Below are 13,744 nucleotides of genomic sequence, written 5' to 3'. Positions count from 1 at the left end.
AAGAGACAGAAAGGGCCACATAAACCAGAGACTTCATCAGCCTGAAACCAGAAGAACTAGATGGTGCCTGGCTACCACCAATGATCGCCCTGACCGGGAACACAACAGAGGGTCCCTGATGGAGCAGTAGAAGGATGGGGTGCAGAACTCAAATTCTGGTAAGAAGACCAGACTTAATGGTCTGACTGAGACTGGAGGAACCTCGGAAGACATGGCCCCCACACTCTGTTAGCCCAAAACTAAAATCATTCCCAAAAGCCAACTCTTCAGAGAAAGATTAGACTGGACTATAAGACATAAAATGATACTCAAGAAGAGTGTGCTTCTTAGCTCAAGTAGATACATGAGACTAAATGGGCAGCTCCTGTCCGGAGGTGAGATGAGAAGGCAGAGAGGGTCAGGAGCTGGTTGCATGGACACGGGAAATTGGGTGGAAAGGAGGAGTGTGCTCTCACATTATAGGGAAAGCAACTAGGGTTACATAACAATGCGTGTATAAAGTTTTGTATGAGAAACTAGCGAACTGTAAACTTTCACTTAAAGCACAATAAAAAAAAATACACAGTTCCAGTACCAATATTACTACTGTCTTAGGCTGGGTTCTCTAGAGAAGCAAAACTAGTAAAGTGTATAAATATATAGTAGAGAGAGATTTGTATCAAGGAAATGGCTCATGCAGTTGTAGAGGCTGGAACGTCCCAAGTCCATGGGTCAGGATAGAGGCTTCTCATGATTCACATAGCTACAGGGGCTGGACAATCCAAGATCGGCAGGTCAAAGAGCAGGGCTCTTGCTCACAGGCTGCGAAGATCAACGAATCCCAAGATTGGCAGGCAAGACTGCAGGTAAGCTGCTAGCTCAAGTCCCAAGAACTGGGGGTCGGACAAATAGAAGCCAGCTGCAGGATCTAGAGCAAGTAAAAGCCTACGAGCCTTGCCAGAATGTCCACTTACATTTGATGTAGTCCACATGCCCAAGAAAACTTCCTTTCAACTGATTGGCTACTCACAGCAGATCCCATCATGGCTATCTAATCTCATCATGGAAGTGATCACAACATCATTTGACTGCCAAACTACATCATAACTGCCAAACCACTGAGAATCATGGCCCAGCCATGTTGACACACAACCCTGACCATCACAACTACAGACAATAAAAACACTGAATGAAGTTTTACATCTCTTTGCAGCTCTTTTTATCCTTAAAGTATATCTTACTAAGTATGTAAAATCAAGTTTATTTTGTTCAAAAGCCACCTGGGAGGTTGTTCTTGCTACTGGTGAGGTAATTCGTATTGGACCACCCCTCCTACAGATAGCAGTTATAAACTCTGGACAAAAATTTAAAACAAATATTTAGAGGCATTGGAGAGTAGGCAGGCAGAAACTGGAGGGAAATTGATACTTGGAAGAAGGGAACTGCATTGAGTGAGTTTTCTTTTTTAATGGCTTTTCACCTGAGGGCAGGTCTCAGTCAGTAATGCTGCGAAAACTTAGATTGAAACCTCAAGTCTCAGGAGTTGAGGACTCAGAAGCCAGAGTTCAGAGCAACTAAAGCAGCTAGAAACTGAGGGAGGAAATCCTGGAAAGCAGAGAGCCACAGGGAAGAGTCCCAGATTCTGCATATAAACTCTGCCCAACTCTCTGAACTTGCCTATGCATGGAGCAGACTCCAAGCAATCCAGCTGAGGCAAAAGTACTGAACAGAAATTTTAGCCTGCTGCCCACCATAAGGAAGACAGAGTTTGACATTTAAGTACAGCTAAGTTAACTGCTTGTTAAAATAAAAAACACATACTTTTCCTAGGAACATAACAGAATCCAGTGTCTGATAGTGTATCCTTCACGTTGTCCAGGATATAATTCAAAATTACTGGACGTAGAAACAAAAATGTGAAACTATGCTTGAGGACGTGAATAAAAATATGCTCGTAATGAAAGAACAAATTAGTATTCCTAAATCTAACCATATCAATAATTACATTAAATGCAAATGGACTAAACACTTTGATTAAAAGGCAGAGGTTATAAACTGGATTAAAACGCAAAACCCAACTATAGGCTGTTTATAAGCAGTCTAAATAATAAAGACATAGCTAGATTGGAAATAAAAGGATATAAAAAGATACACGTTGCAAACAGTAAGCATAGGAAATATGGAGTGACTTTACTGATATCAAAAAGGTAGACTTCAAAACAAAAGGTTATTACCAGAGATAAAAAGAGACCGTTTATAATGATAGAAGGAAGACATTAATAGTCACAAACGTATATGGGCCTAATTACAGAGCCTCAAAATACATGAAGAAAAAATTGACAGACAAACCCATAATCATAACTAGAAAATTTAACACCTGTATCATTAATTAGTAGAACTATACAAAAAAATCAGTAAGGACATGGAAGATCTGAAAAGCATTATCAGCCATCTTAACCTAATTGACATTTATAGAACCATACACCCAACAACTAAAGAATACACATTCTTTTCAAGTGTACATGATACAGCTCAGCTGTGTGTCATTTGCTAGGCCATAAGACAAGGCTCAGTAAATTTCAGAAGCTTGAAATTTTATAGATTATGTTTTCTAACCAGAATGGAATTAAATTAAAAATCATAATAATAAGACATATAGGAAGAGAACTGGATATTTGAAAACTAAACAACACGTTCCTAAATAACCTGTGGGTCAAAGAAGAAATCACAAGAAAAACTAGGAGATATTTCAAATGATAATGAAAATACAACATATTAAGATTTGTAGGATGTAGCCAAAGCAGTGCTTAGAGGGAAATTTATAGCGTTAAATGCTTTTATAGAAAAGAAGAAAGATGTAAAATTAGTAATTTAAGCTTTCACCTTAAGCTAGAAAAAGAAGAGCAAAATAAATAGAGGGAAGGAGAAAGTGATAAAGGTAAGAGCAGAAATCAACGAAATGAAAAACAATAGAGAAAATATGACAAAGCGAAATGGTGTTTTTTTTAATATATCAACAGATCAAGAAAAAAAGAGAAGCTCGTAAGTTAACAATATCAGGCATAAAAGGAAATATTACGAAAGACCCTTTAGGCATTAAAAGGACTGTAAGGGAATATTGTGAACAATTTTATGCCAATAAATTTGGTAACTTATATGAAATGTACAAATTCCTTGAAAAATAGAACTTACAAAAACTTACCAAAGTGATATAATATTTAATAGAAAATATGAATAGCTTTTTATCTAATAAAGATTAAATTCATTATCAAAAAATCTTCCCACAAAGAAAATCTAGGCCTAGGTGGTTTCACTGGTGAATCTTATCAAACATTCAAGATACAAACACCAATCTTACATAATCTTTTCTAAAACGGAGGAGGAAACACTTCACAGCTTGTTTTATGAGTCCACCATATCCCTGATACCAAAACCTGACAGAGACATTACAAAACAAGAAAATTACAGACCAGTATCCCTCATGAACATAAATGCAAAATCCTTAATAAAATATTAGCAAATTGAATCCAGTAATACATAAAAAGGATACTTGGAGGACTTATACTACCTGATTTTGACATACTGTAAATCTACAATAATCAAGACTCTTTGGTACTGGGATAAGGATAAATGCATAAATTAGTGGAATAGAATAGTGAGTCCAGAAATAGACCATTGGATTTTTTATGATCATTTGATTTTTTAGTAGAGATGCAGGAGCACTCCAACGGGGAAAGGGATGTCTTTTCAGCAGGTAGTGCTGGAGCAACTGGCTGTCCATACCAGAAAAAAAAAAGAACCTTGACCCTGCCTCACACCATACATAAAAATTAATTCAAGATGAATCATAAGCCTAAATGTCAATGCAAAAAATACAAAGCTTTAGAAGAAAACATAGGAGAACATCTTGGCAATCTGGAGATAGGGAAAGGTTTTTTAGGGTACAGAAAGCAATACCATTAAAGGAAACCAAGGGATAAATTGGAGTTTGTTAAAATTTAGCTCTTTACAAGATCATTAAAAAACGAAAAATCATAGAGAAGACCATCGACACACGTTATAGAGAAAATAGAAAATCATGTATCTAACAAAGGACTTGTATCCAGAATAAAGAACTCATATAAATCAATAATAATTTAAAAATGAGGAGAAGATTTTGATGCTTCACAAAGACAGGCATACAAATAACCAGTATACTCATGAAAAGTGCTCAGCGTGATTAGTCACCAGAGAGGTGCAAAATAAAGCCACAGTGAGATACCACTACCCACCTAGCAAAATAGCCAAAATGGAAAACTGACGCCACCAGATGTTGTCGATGTTGTGGAGCGGGCCTGACTCGGCAGTGGTGCACGTGAGCTTTGTGTGGTGATTGGCTTCCACAGGTGCGTGCACTTGACAAACTCCCAGAAGGATTCACTGAAAAGATGTGTGCGATTCACTGTAAATGCCCGCTACAGAAATGAAAGCCACTTTTCCACTCTGGTTAATGATAATGCGTGCTGAAGTCTGCTGGGGTCTGACCTGTGAAATGAATCAAAAATACGGAATTGATGGATGGATAAATGATACGTGATAAAATAAACACAGCAAATTGCTGACAGAATCTAGATGATGAGCATGTGGGTTGTTCTTTGAACAGTTCTTTAAAGCTTTTCTGTATGTTTGAAACGTTCCTTTATAATATCTTGGGAAAATGTCCCTTGGAATAATTCTTTTCTGAGTGGTTATGTTATTGACTTGATACACAGTTGATTTATTGTTTCAACTTTGTGGTTTGCTTTTTCCTTTTTTTATTTTTTATTTTTGAATATGGTGTATATATGGATCTGCATCTTGTTCTTAGGTTTTTTTTCAGTTAATATATCCGGGAGATCACTCCACATCAGCCCCGAGAGCTTCCTGTTTTTAATGATGGCATGGAGTTCTTTCTTCTTCTTTTTGTTCCAGCTGCACAGACCCCCATATACAGATGTGCTCTGGTTTAGTTGAGCAGTTCCCTGTGGCCGGACAGTTGGGTTATTTTCAGTCTTTTCCTGTTACCAACAATGCCACACTGAGAAACCTTGCACGTGTGTTATTAGTATTTGTAGCTAATCCATTTTAATCTCCAAACTCTTTTATTGTCTGTTTCTTTCTTGTTTATGGCTGTTTTATCTTCTAGAACTTCTCTGAGAGTATTGTCTGTTTCCCCTAGGGACAGAATTGGTCTCTCATGTTGCTGCTTCTCTTCCCCTGCCCCTGGAGAGCCATTCCCGTTGGGGAGAGGAGGCTTGGGTGGCTGGCAGGCTGCCCCCGTTCCACTGTGCTGGAGTGGCCCTTTTCCTGCTGGGTCTTTCCCGAGGGACGATGTGGAGTAGGAGCTCTGTGTTGTGCTGTAGACCCTCAGAGGCCAGAAAGAGGTGGGCTTCTCCTGAGCAGCCACATCAGAAGCTTGGGCGGGTCGGGGAAGGCTCCAGGTATTTAGAAAAGTTCTTTTGGTTTCTAGCGCGAGGGTATGTGATGAGGTGTCTCCAGGCACAACCATTCCGAAACTTTCCCGTAGCCTCCCCGCTCCATCCCCACCCCCGTTTAGTCTCTTTTCTCCTTTCCGTAGACTGTAGCACCTTGCCACTTGAAGCGGTCCACGGACCAGCCCTGCGACATCAGCCTCACCTGGGAGCTTGCCGGCCATACAGAATCTCGGGCCGCCCCAAACCTCCTGGATCAGATCTGGAGTTGAACAAGACCCCAGGTGATTCGTGTGTGCTGGAAAGTTTGAGGGGCGCTGCTTGCCCTGATCTGATCTGATCTGATCCAGAAGCCTTTTCTGGGGTTCTGAGAGGCACACAGTCTCCCCCTCCTCTGTGTCTCCCTTGTAGTTCATTCTGCCCTGTTTCAATTGTCAGCACTTTCCGGCTACTTCCCATCTAGGAATTTGTTAAAAAACATCCCATCATTTGTAAGTTCCCGCCTGCTGTCGTCCTGCTAGTGGTTTCTTCTTTTGTCCTTTGATACTTTAGCTTCATTGAGCCTCTAGGGGCAGGTGGCCAATGCATGTACACAGCAGACTGACCTCCGTTGGAGGATCTGAAGCAGGCAGTAACACTGTAAGTTTACGTCAAAAAGCTGGCAGCTGCCTTGGCTATAAGATGGTGAAAATCATCGCAGGTGATGGGGAGCAGTGGGTGGGTGAGTGTGATGGAGACCAGGGCGATGGGCATGGGGCTAGGGAAGGGTCTCTTCTGGGTGGTGGATAGGAGGGCATGTTTGCACCTGCAGGGGCACGGCCCAGTAAAGAGGCCACGTGATCAGGAGGAGAGACCACAGACCTGGAGGAGCAGAGTCCTTGCACAGAGAGAGGAGATGGCACCCAGAGCCTCTGGCAGCACGGGGTGGGCTCTGGGGAGACCGGGAGGATGGAATGTTAGAGCGCACGGAGAAGCTGTATTTGTTTCCTGTGTCTACTTCAACAGAATACCACACGCTGAGTGGCTTCTGAGAACAGAAATGGATTCTCACAGTTCTGGAGTCCAGAAGTCAGAAATGAAGGCATCGGCAGGGCTGTGCTCTCTCTGAAGGCTCTAGGGGAGGATCCTTCCTTGTCTCTTCTGGGTTCTGGTGGTCCCAGGTGTTCTTGGCTTGCGGTGACATCGTTCCCATCTCTGCCGCTATCTGTCCAGTTGTGGCCATAAAATCAAGTGTCACTTTCAGTCCCTTCTCTTGCTTGTTCTAGGACTTTCCACAGAAGTCATACATTACCAAGTGAAAGTACTTAGATGATACACTTAAAGTTAACTTTCTAAAGATGCATATGCTCTGACCAATAGCATCTCTTTTTATTCTTTCTCAGAGTTCAGCAAGTTTGGCCAGGGCTGGTGCTGGCTCCGGAAAATGGAGGTTTTATCTCGTCATCTTTTCAGTTACTGCCAAAGCAGTGGTGGTTGTTAGCGACCCTATATGTGCAACAGAATGAAACGCTGCCCGGTCCTGCGCTCAAGTACACTCGCCTGTATCCTTTCCCTCCAGCACCCAAACTTCAGCAATCCTTTGACTGCGCTGGCGCTTAGAATTCTTGCGGGGCCCATGTCTTCTCTAGCCCTTCGCCCCCACCCCCAGCCACTCTCTTCACACTCGGCCCCTGAGCAGATTCAGTGATCTGCCTGCCCCGCCCTGTCTGTTAGGCTGAACATTCAAATCCCCGGAATTTCGGGGACCTTCCCACTGCCTGCCCGCCTCACTACAGTTCTCCAGTCTTCTCCTCCCTCTCTCACACCTTCTCTCAGGTGATCTCCTCATTACTTAGTTCTCAGAGGAAAGACCACCAGCAGGGCCCTCCCTCCCATCCTGCTGTGAGGAGGCACCCTCCAGGCTCCTCTCCCCTGTTCCCAGCCATCACACTCACCGTTCCACAGTCTCCCATGCCGTGACCCTCCCACCCACTATAAGTTGCACCTGACCCTTTCCTCTGCTTCCCTTCACAGCAGAGCTCCTGAAAAGACGGTCTACTCACTGGTTCTAAGTCCTGTGCCCACACGCCCACGAACCCTCTTCCGCAGGCCTTTAGCTGACCCACCTCTACCCGACTGCTCTGTGAGGGCCTCCACGTTGTCCGACCCTGTGGCCAGTCGTCAGTCCCTTCCTGACATGCCAGCGTTGGACACCCCACTGTCCACTCACCCATCGCAGCCTCATTGGCCTCCCTTCCCCTCCTGGGACACTCCAGCCACACTCTGTCCCGGGGCCTTGGCTCTGCTCACCCTCTGTCTGGAGAACTTTTCCCCCAGGTAGCTGTGTGGCCCCCTCGTTGGTCTCCCAGTCTCCCACCTAGCACTGGTCACCATCTGCTGTACTGTCGTCCTGGTTGGCTCTGTTTGTGCACTCGTGTGCTCTCTCTCTGTCTCTCGCTCTCTCGCTCTCTCGCTCTCTCGCTCTCTCCCTCCCTCCCTCTCTCTCCCCATCTCCCTCCCACCCCACTAGAATCTAAGCGCTGTGAGGGCAGAGACTGTTTTGCCTCTTCCCTGCCACATCCCCAACGCCTAGAATTCTGTATATTTTATGAATGAATGAGTTCTACAGTGGGACCTTGTCCTGGGATTTTGTTGTTGATCAAAAACCCGTTGCCATTCGTTGATTCTGACTCATAGCAACCCCCTGTGACAGGGTAGGACTGCCCCGTAGGGTTTCCAAGGCTGTAAATCTTTTTTTTTTTTAGGCTGTAATTTTTTTTAAATCGTACTTTAGATGAAAGTTGACAGAACAAACTGGCTTCTCCTTAAACAGTTAGCACACATATCGTTTTATGACATTGGTTAACAATCCCACAACGTGTCAACACTCTCCCTTCTAGACCTTGGGTTCCCTATTACCAGCTTTCCTGTCCCCTCCTGCCTTCTAGTCCTTGTCCCTGGACTGTTGCACCCCATTAGTATCGTTTTGTTTTATGGGGCTGTCTAATCTTTGGCTGAAGGGTGAACCTTGGGAGTGACTTCATTACTGAGCTAAAAGGGTGTCTGGGGGCCATACTCTCAGGGTCTCTCCAGTCTCTGTCAGGCCAGTAAGTCTGGGCTTTTTTTTTTTCTAAGGCTGTAAATCGTTATGGAAGCAGACTGCCATATCTTTCTCCTGCAGAGCCACTGGTGGGTTCGAACCCCCACCTTTCGGTTAGCAGCCAAGCACTTAACCACTGTGCCACCAGGGCTCCTGTTGTTGTTGATAAGACAGGCCAGATACACAGCCCATCTGCTGTTGTGTCCCCAGCTTCTCCTTGGCCACTGGGCACAGTGTTGTTGCTGGGTTCATAAAGGCTGCAGTTGTGAGTCAAGAGGCACACACAGCAATAGGTGGGGCTCAAGTTGGGGCTGCTTTTGGGGAATTTGCAGTTATCAGAAAACATGGGAGAAATGTATGAAAGTCTGCAGAGTACTCACAGGTTATCTGCTTCATAAACATGGATACTTTATGAGCGTGTAAGTTAACAGCATGATTTCCTGACGCCGCTTTGCGGAGCAGAGGAAATGAATGGTGACGGCTGTCAGGGGCCTCTGCAATTGATCTGGGCTTCATATCTGTGTGACAACAGTTGTGTTTTACCAACAGATGTGCTGCTTAAAGTGCCCTGTGAGAGTGGCCTTCGTGGTTTTTCGCTTAACAGGGTGGAAATCTTAAGAATTGATTACGGAAACCAAAAGTAACGAAACGCGCTGCTGTCTAGTCGATTCCGACTCACAGCGCCCCTACAGGACAGAGTAGAACTGCCCCATAGCGTTTCCAAGGAGCGCCTGGTGGATTCCAACTGCCGACCTTTTGGTTATAGCTGTAGCTCTTAACGACTACGCCACCAGGGTTTCTGATTATGGAAGAGGCTAATAATGCCTGCCTCATCTCCGGTCCCGTGCGACTGACCGCTTTCTCCTTTGTACCCTCGCTAGACCTTCTCCAGACAGCTCTGCTAGCCCCTCTAGCCAGACAGTGGTTTGGGGCATGCTGCTCTTTCCCTGATGGGGCACAAGCTTCTTGAGCACAGAGACCTCGGCTGACTGCTCCGGTGCTCCCCCTCATAGTATAGCCCCTGGCTGTCCTTAGGTGCCCAGTGGCTGCTGCAGTAAGGAGGGAGCAGTGGGCCGAGTCCCCCTGGGTCTCTGAGGGAAGTGGAAGGGCCAGTGTTGCTCCTGGCATCTGGTCATGGCACGTGTGCAGGCCTGGTGTCTGTTGGCCAGTCTCGTTCCATAGGCTTGTTGTGCTTGCTTCACTGCTTGGTGGGCCTGTTAGGTTCCTGGAGGTGCCGGAACAGAGGGCCACACACCGGGTGACTTAAAACAACAGAAGCTTATTCTTACACAGTTCTGGAGGCCAGAAGTCCAAGATCAAGATGTCTCAGGGCCATGCTCCCTCCGAAGGCTCTAGGGGAGAATCTGTGCCAGGCCTTTCTCTCAGCTTCTGGTGTCGCAAGCGATCCTTGGCTGGTAGACACATCACTGCAGTCTCTGCTTCCATCGTCACACAGCGTGTGTGTGTGTTGTGTCTCTTCTGCTCGTTTTATAAGGACACCAGTCTTACTGAAGTAAGGGCCCATTCTGCTCCAGTATGACCTCAGGTTAACTTACTACGTCCGCAACGACGCTACTTCCACCCAAGGTCACGTTCTGAGTTTTGGGGAAGGACGTGTACTTTGGGAAAACACGTTCAACCCAGTGTCCTGGGTATAGTTTGGGGTAGAGCGTTTTCTGTTCTCCGGCTAATCAAACTTTCTGAGTCTCAGCAAGTCAAATAATGTGTTTCTGTTCTGGTCAGGTTATGACATGTACAGCCGTAAAGGAAGTGACTTGTCATGTGCTATGATAGGAGATGGTGTGTTGGGTAATTTCTTTCTTTTTTTGTTAATTAACTTTCTATGTTTCTGCAGTGAGGTGAGTTTTTTTTTTGAATAAATAATACTGGGAGCTTATGACATAGAAGGCACATGTGTTGCAGTTAGTGTATTGGGAATTATCTGGATTTGTTTTTGCCTCTTGAATTCGTTTATAACCATTCAAAGACTGCTTTTTTAGCCATTGGAACGAGATGAAGAATCTCAGAATGTATCTCGTCATTTTTCAGTAGCTTGAGTTGCGGTGATTGTCTAAGTCTCACAGCAGGTATGTCGTGGACATTTTGTTGTGTTTTGACTTCCAGCCATCTTGATAGCTTCCGCTTAAGAAAGCCCCGACGGGGTTGAGGCTAGCAGTGCGTTTTTCTCTCATGTGACGTGACGTCTGGAGGTAGCTGACCGTGGCCGCTGCAGTGGCCCCATAAGGATCCAGGAGCAATGGCTCCTCTCTCCCTTCGCTCCGTCATCCTTGGTGTGTGCCTGCCATCCTCAAGGCTGCCTCGGGGTTGGGCACTTGCCAGCCCAGCCCTCCAGGCGCATTCAACAAGTCCTGGTTTACTGGGGGACAAACAGCCCCAACACCTCAGGGACAAGAGCAGCAGTTAGCCGCAAGGTGGGGTTCAGATATGTTCTCAAGCCTGTCATTCGAGGACCCAGGCTGGAGCAGCAGCTACCAGGGACAGTCTCTACTTGGCAGAGGCCAGGAGCCCCTCTGCTGGGTACTGGCACACTGTCACTTCCTCCCCCATCCTAGCAATTGAAGCAGGACATGTGAGCAAGCCCAGAGCCAGGGGCAGGGTGTGTGCCCTGCCCCCAGTGAAGGGGCAGGAACAGCCGGGAGTGGAGACTGATAAGCAAATGACACCCTTTGCCGCCATCTTGTTGGTCAGACTGTCGTCACCCGGCTGTGCTTGGAGGCTGGGAAATACTGTGTTTTAGCCAAGCACAGACTCCTTTTAGTACGGAGATGGAGAGCCTGGATTATGAGTAGGCTGCCAGCTGTGCCGGCCCCGGGAGAACAGGTATGGGATGGGGATGAGACTTGGGTTTGGCCAAACCCATGGGGACTTTGACACTTGAGGGACAGTGAGGGCTTGGTAATGGTAATGACAACGGAGACAGTAAGCCAGCAGTAGTAGCTGTGTCCAGTGGTGAAGTGGCGCTGGCCCCCAGAGTGGGTGTCCAACCAGACGGCCACTTTGTGTACTAGCTTGGCTATGTTTTCAGTTGTGTAGCTGCGTTTCTGAGCCTAGTTCTCTAGTCTTCTCTCCCTTTTCAGATCTGCTACCAAAGAATTCCTTTGTGATTGGAGTTAGCCACCATTGGTTTCTGTTGATTGTGACCAAGGACTCTTAACAAAACGTGTGGGTGTGGGCCACGTAAAAACATGCTTTGATAATGTGCTCTCAAGTGGAGTGACCCGAGTGTAGGCTTTTCAAGCCATGTGGCCTTGGGATTCAATCCTGAGTCTTTCATCTGCTCGCTGGTGACCTCAGCGTTGTGGTCTGTTAAGCACTGCTTTCGTATGTTGCTGAACGTTTAACGAGATCGAGATCGTATGTAAAACAATGATTGTTAGTTGTTGGGAATACCTCGGGAAAATGGCCTGGTCCAAGCTTCTTGATTGGATGTACGTCCTTTTGGTAATGGAGTAGTAATTTAGGAGCACTGGTTGCAACTCAGGGCCCTTCTGGAAAGGGGGTGAGGAAGGAGGCCTTAGTCAAAGCACAGTGCTCGGCACACTGAGGCCGCTGAGCAGATGTTTGTTGAATGGATGAATGCTGAGGTGGTAACGTCATGGAACCCGGAAGAGGGAACTGTTTCGGTTAGAAAAACAGTTCAGCTGTAGGCCACCGTCCACTGCTCATTCTAGGCTTCGTGTTTCTACAAGGAAAGATGGAAACGCCTCTGACGTGGGCGACGGGTACAGTTATCTGGGGCTTATTCAGTAGAATTTATCGCAAGTGCACTTGGTCACATTTTTGATTTCCTTCTCAGTCTAGACTTGAATGCAAAAGTTTTGATTGTTGCTAACTTACCAGTAGTCACCACTGCTGAACGAAGGACATGAACAGGAAGTTCATAGAAGGAGATCCGGGTGGCTAATGAAGATATGAAAAAAAAGTTCTGCCTCTGTGGTAATCAAAGAGATGCAAATGAAAACAAAAAAGATGCCCTGTCACCTTCCAAACTAGGGGAGATTAAAAGGGAAAAGAGGAAGAGAAAGAAAAGATCCGGCGTGGCCAGGGGTCAGAGCTGCCCTCCGCCCGCTCCCCATGCCGCTGTCCAGCCTCCGCGCCACAGCTGAGTCAGGCACGTTTGGGTTTAGTTTTGAACATGTACCAACTCGAGTGACAGCTCATCTTAGTGTCCCTGCTGCCCTGCTCTCCCAGCCCCCGGGCCCCTCTGCCGGGGACCGCTGTGGCCAGATTCTTGGGCGCAGACTCGGAGATGCTGTGGGCGCTTAAACAGCTAAACTGACCTTCATTTTCCTCAGCTGCTTGTATCAGTGTGGAGGAGGTATGTTTGTCTAAGAATTTGCCCGTTTTGTCTAAGTTATTAATTTATTGGCACATAGTTGTTCGTATCATCATCTTTTTCACCTCTGCAGCGTCTGTATCTGTCCCCTTTTTCATTCCTAGTACTGTTTATTTGCCCGCCTTCCTTTTCCCTCTGTCAGTCTTGCTAGGAGTCTCTCGGCTTTATTAGTCGTTCAGAGAGCAAGCTGTTCTGTATTACTGTGCGTTTGTTTTCTAGTTCATTAATTTCTGCCTTTATCATTTCTTCTACTTCCTTGAGGTGCATTTTTTGTCTTTCTAACGTCTTAAAATGTAAACTTAGCTGATTGATTTCAAGCCAGCCTTCTTTTCAAATGTAAGCATTTAAGGCTGACCCTCTGGTATTCCTGCAACTGAATCCAGCAAGTTTTGACGTATAGTCTTGTTGCTTTAATTCAGTTCTAAAGGTTTTTAAACTTTCTTTATGATTCTTTCTTTGACTCACAAATTGTGTAGATTTTTTTTTCATTTCCATGCGGATTGGTTTTGTTTTCCCTAGTTACTTTTTTAAAAAAATCCAATTCTAACTGCACTGTGGTCAGAGAACTTGGTCTGTTGAGAAGGACTTTGTGACCTGGTCCACGATCTGTGTTGATACCCGTCCTGCGACTGCTGAGACAGGGCATGTGGCCTCCAGTTGTTACCTCAGTCCTCGTAATTGTGTGGTGAACACATCTGTATTCTTGCTGCAGTTTTGTCTACTTGGTTTGTGAATCGCTGGGGAACGTGTGTTAAAATCTGCTGTGAGCTTATAAAGACAATGCTCTGCATTCTACCTTGGTGAGTAGTGTCTGGGGTCTTAAAAGCCTGTGAGCAGCCATCTAAGATACTCCACTGGTCTCATCCCTTCGGGAGCAAG

General features: G+C 45.7%; 1 protein-coding gene across 6 annotated transcripts in view; it reads left to right on the top strand.

Annotated features, from left to right (window-relative positions):
* The window catches only part of MECP2 (methyl-CpG binding protein 2), a 59,749-nt gene that overhangs the window by 24,811 nt on the left and 21,194 nt on the right, over positions 1–13,744 (top strand). The window contains exon 2 of one of the 6 annotated variants that reach the window (XM_023725434.1): positions 5,576–5,713. The exons of 3 other annotated variants lie outside the window; for them this stretch is intronic. The gene's annotated coding sequence lies outside the window, so the exon portion shown is untranslated. Of the gene's footprint in view, positions 1–5,575; positions 5,714–8,636; positions 11,350–12,829; positions 12,848–13,744 lie in introns of those variants that run through there. 2 more of the 6 variants (XM_023725435.1, XM_023725436.1) reach the window with 2 other exon arrangements.

This window comes from Trichechus manatus, unplaced genomic scaffold (assembly GCF_000243295.1).
Source record: "Trichechus manatus latirostris isolate Lorelei unplaced genomic scaffold, TriManLat1.0 scaffold00309, whole genome shotgun sequence".
NCBI classification, from domain to species: Eukaryota; Metazoa; Chordata; class Mammalia; order Sirenia; family Trichechidae; genus Trichechus; species Trichechus manatus.
This window is presented reverse-complemented; position numbering and strand designations above follow the sequence as displayed.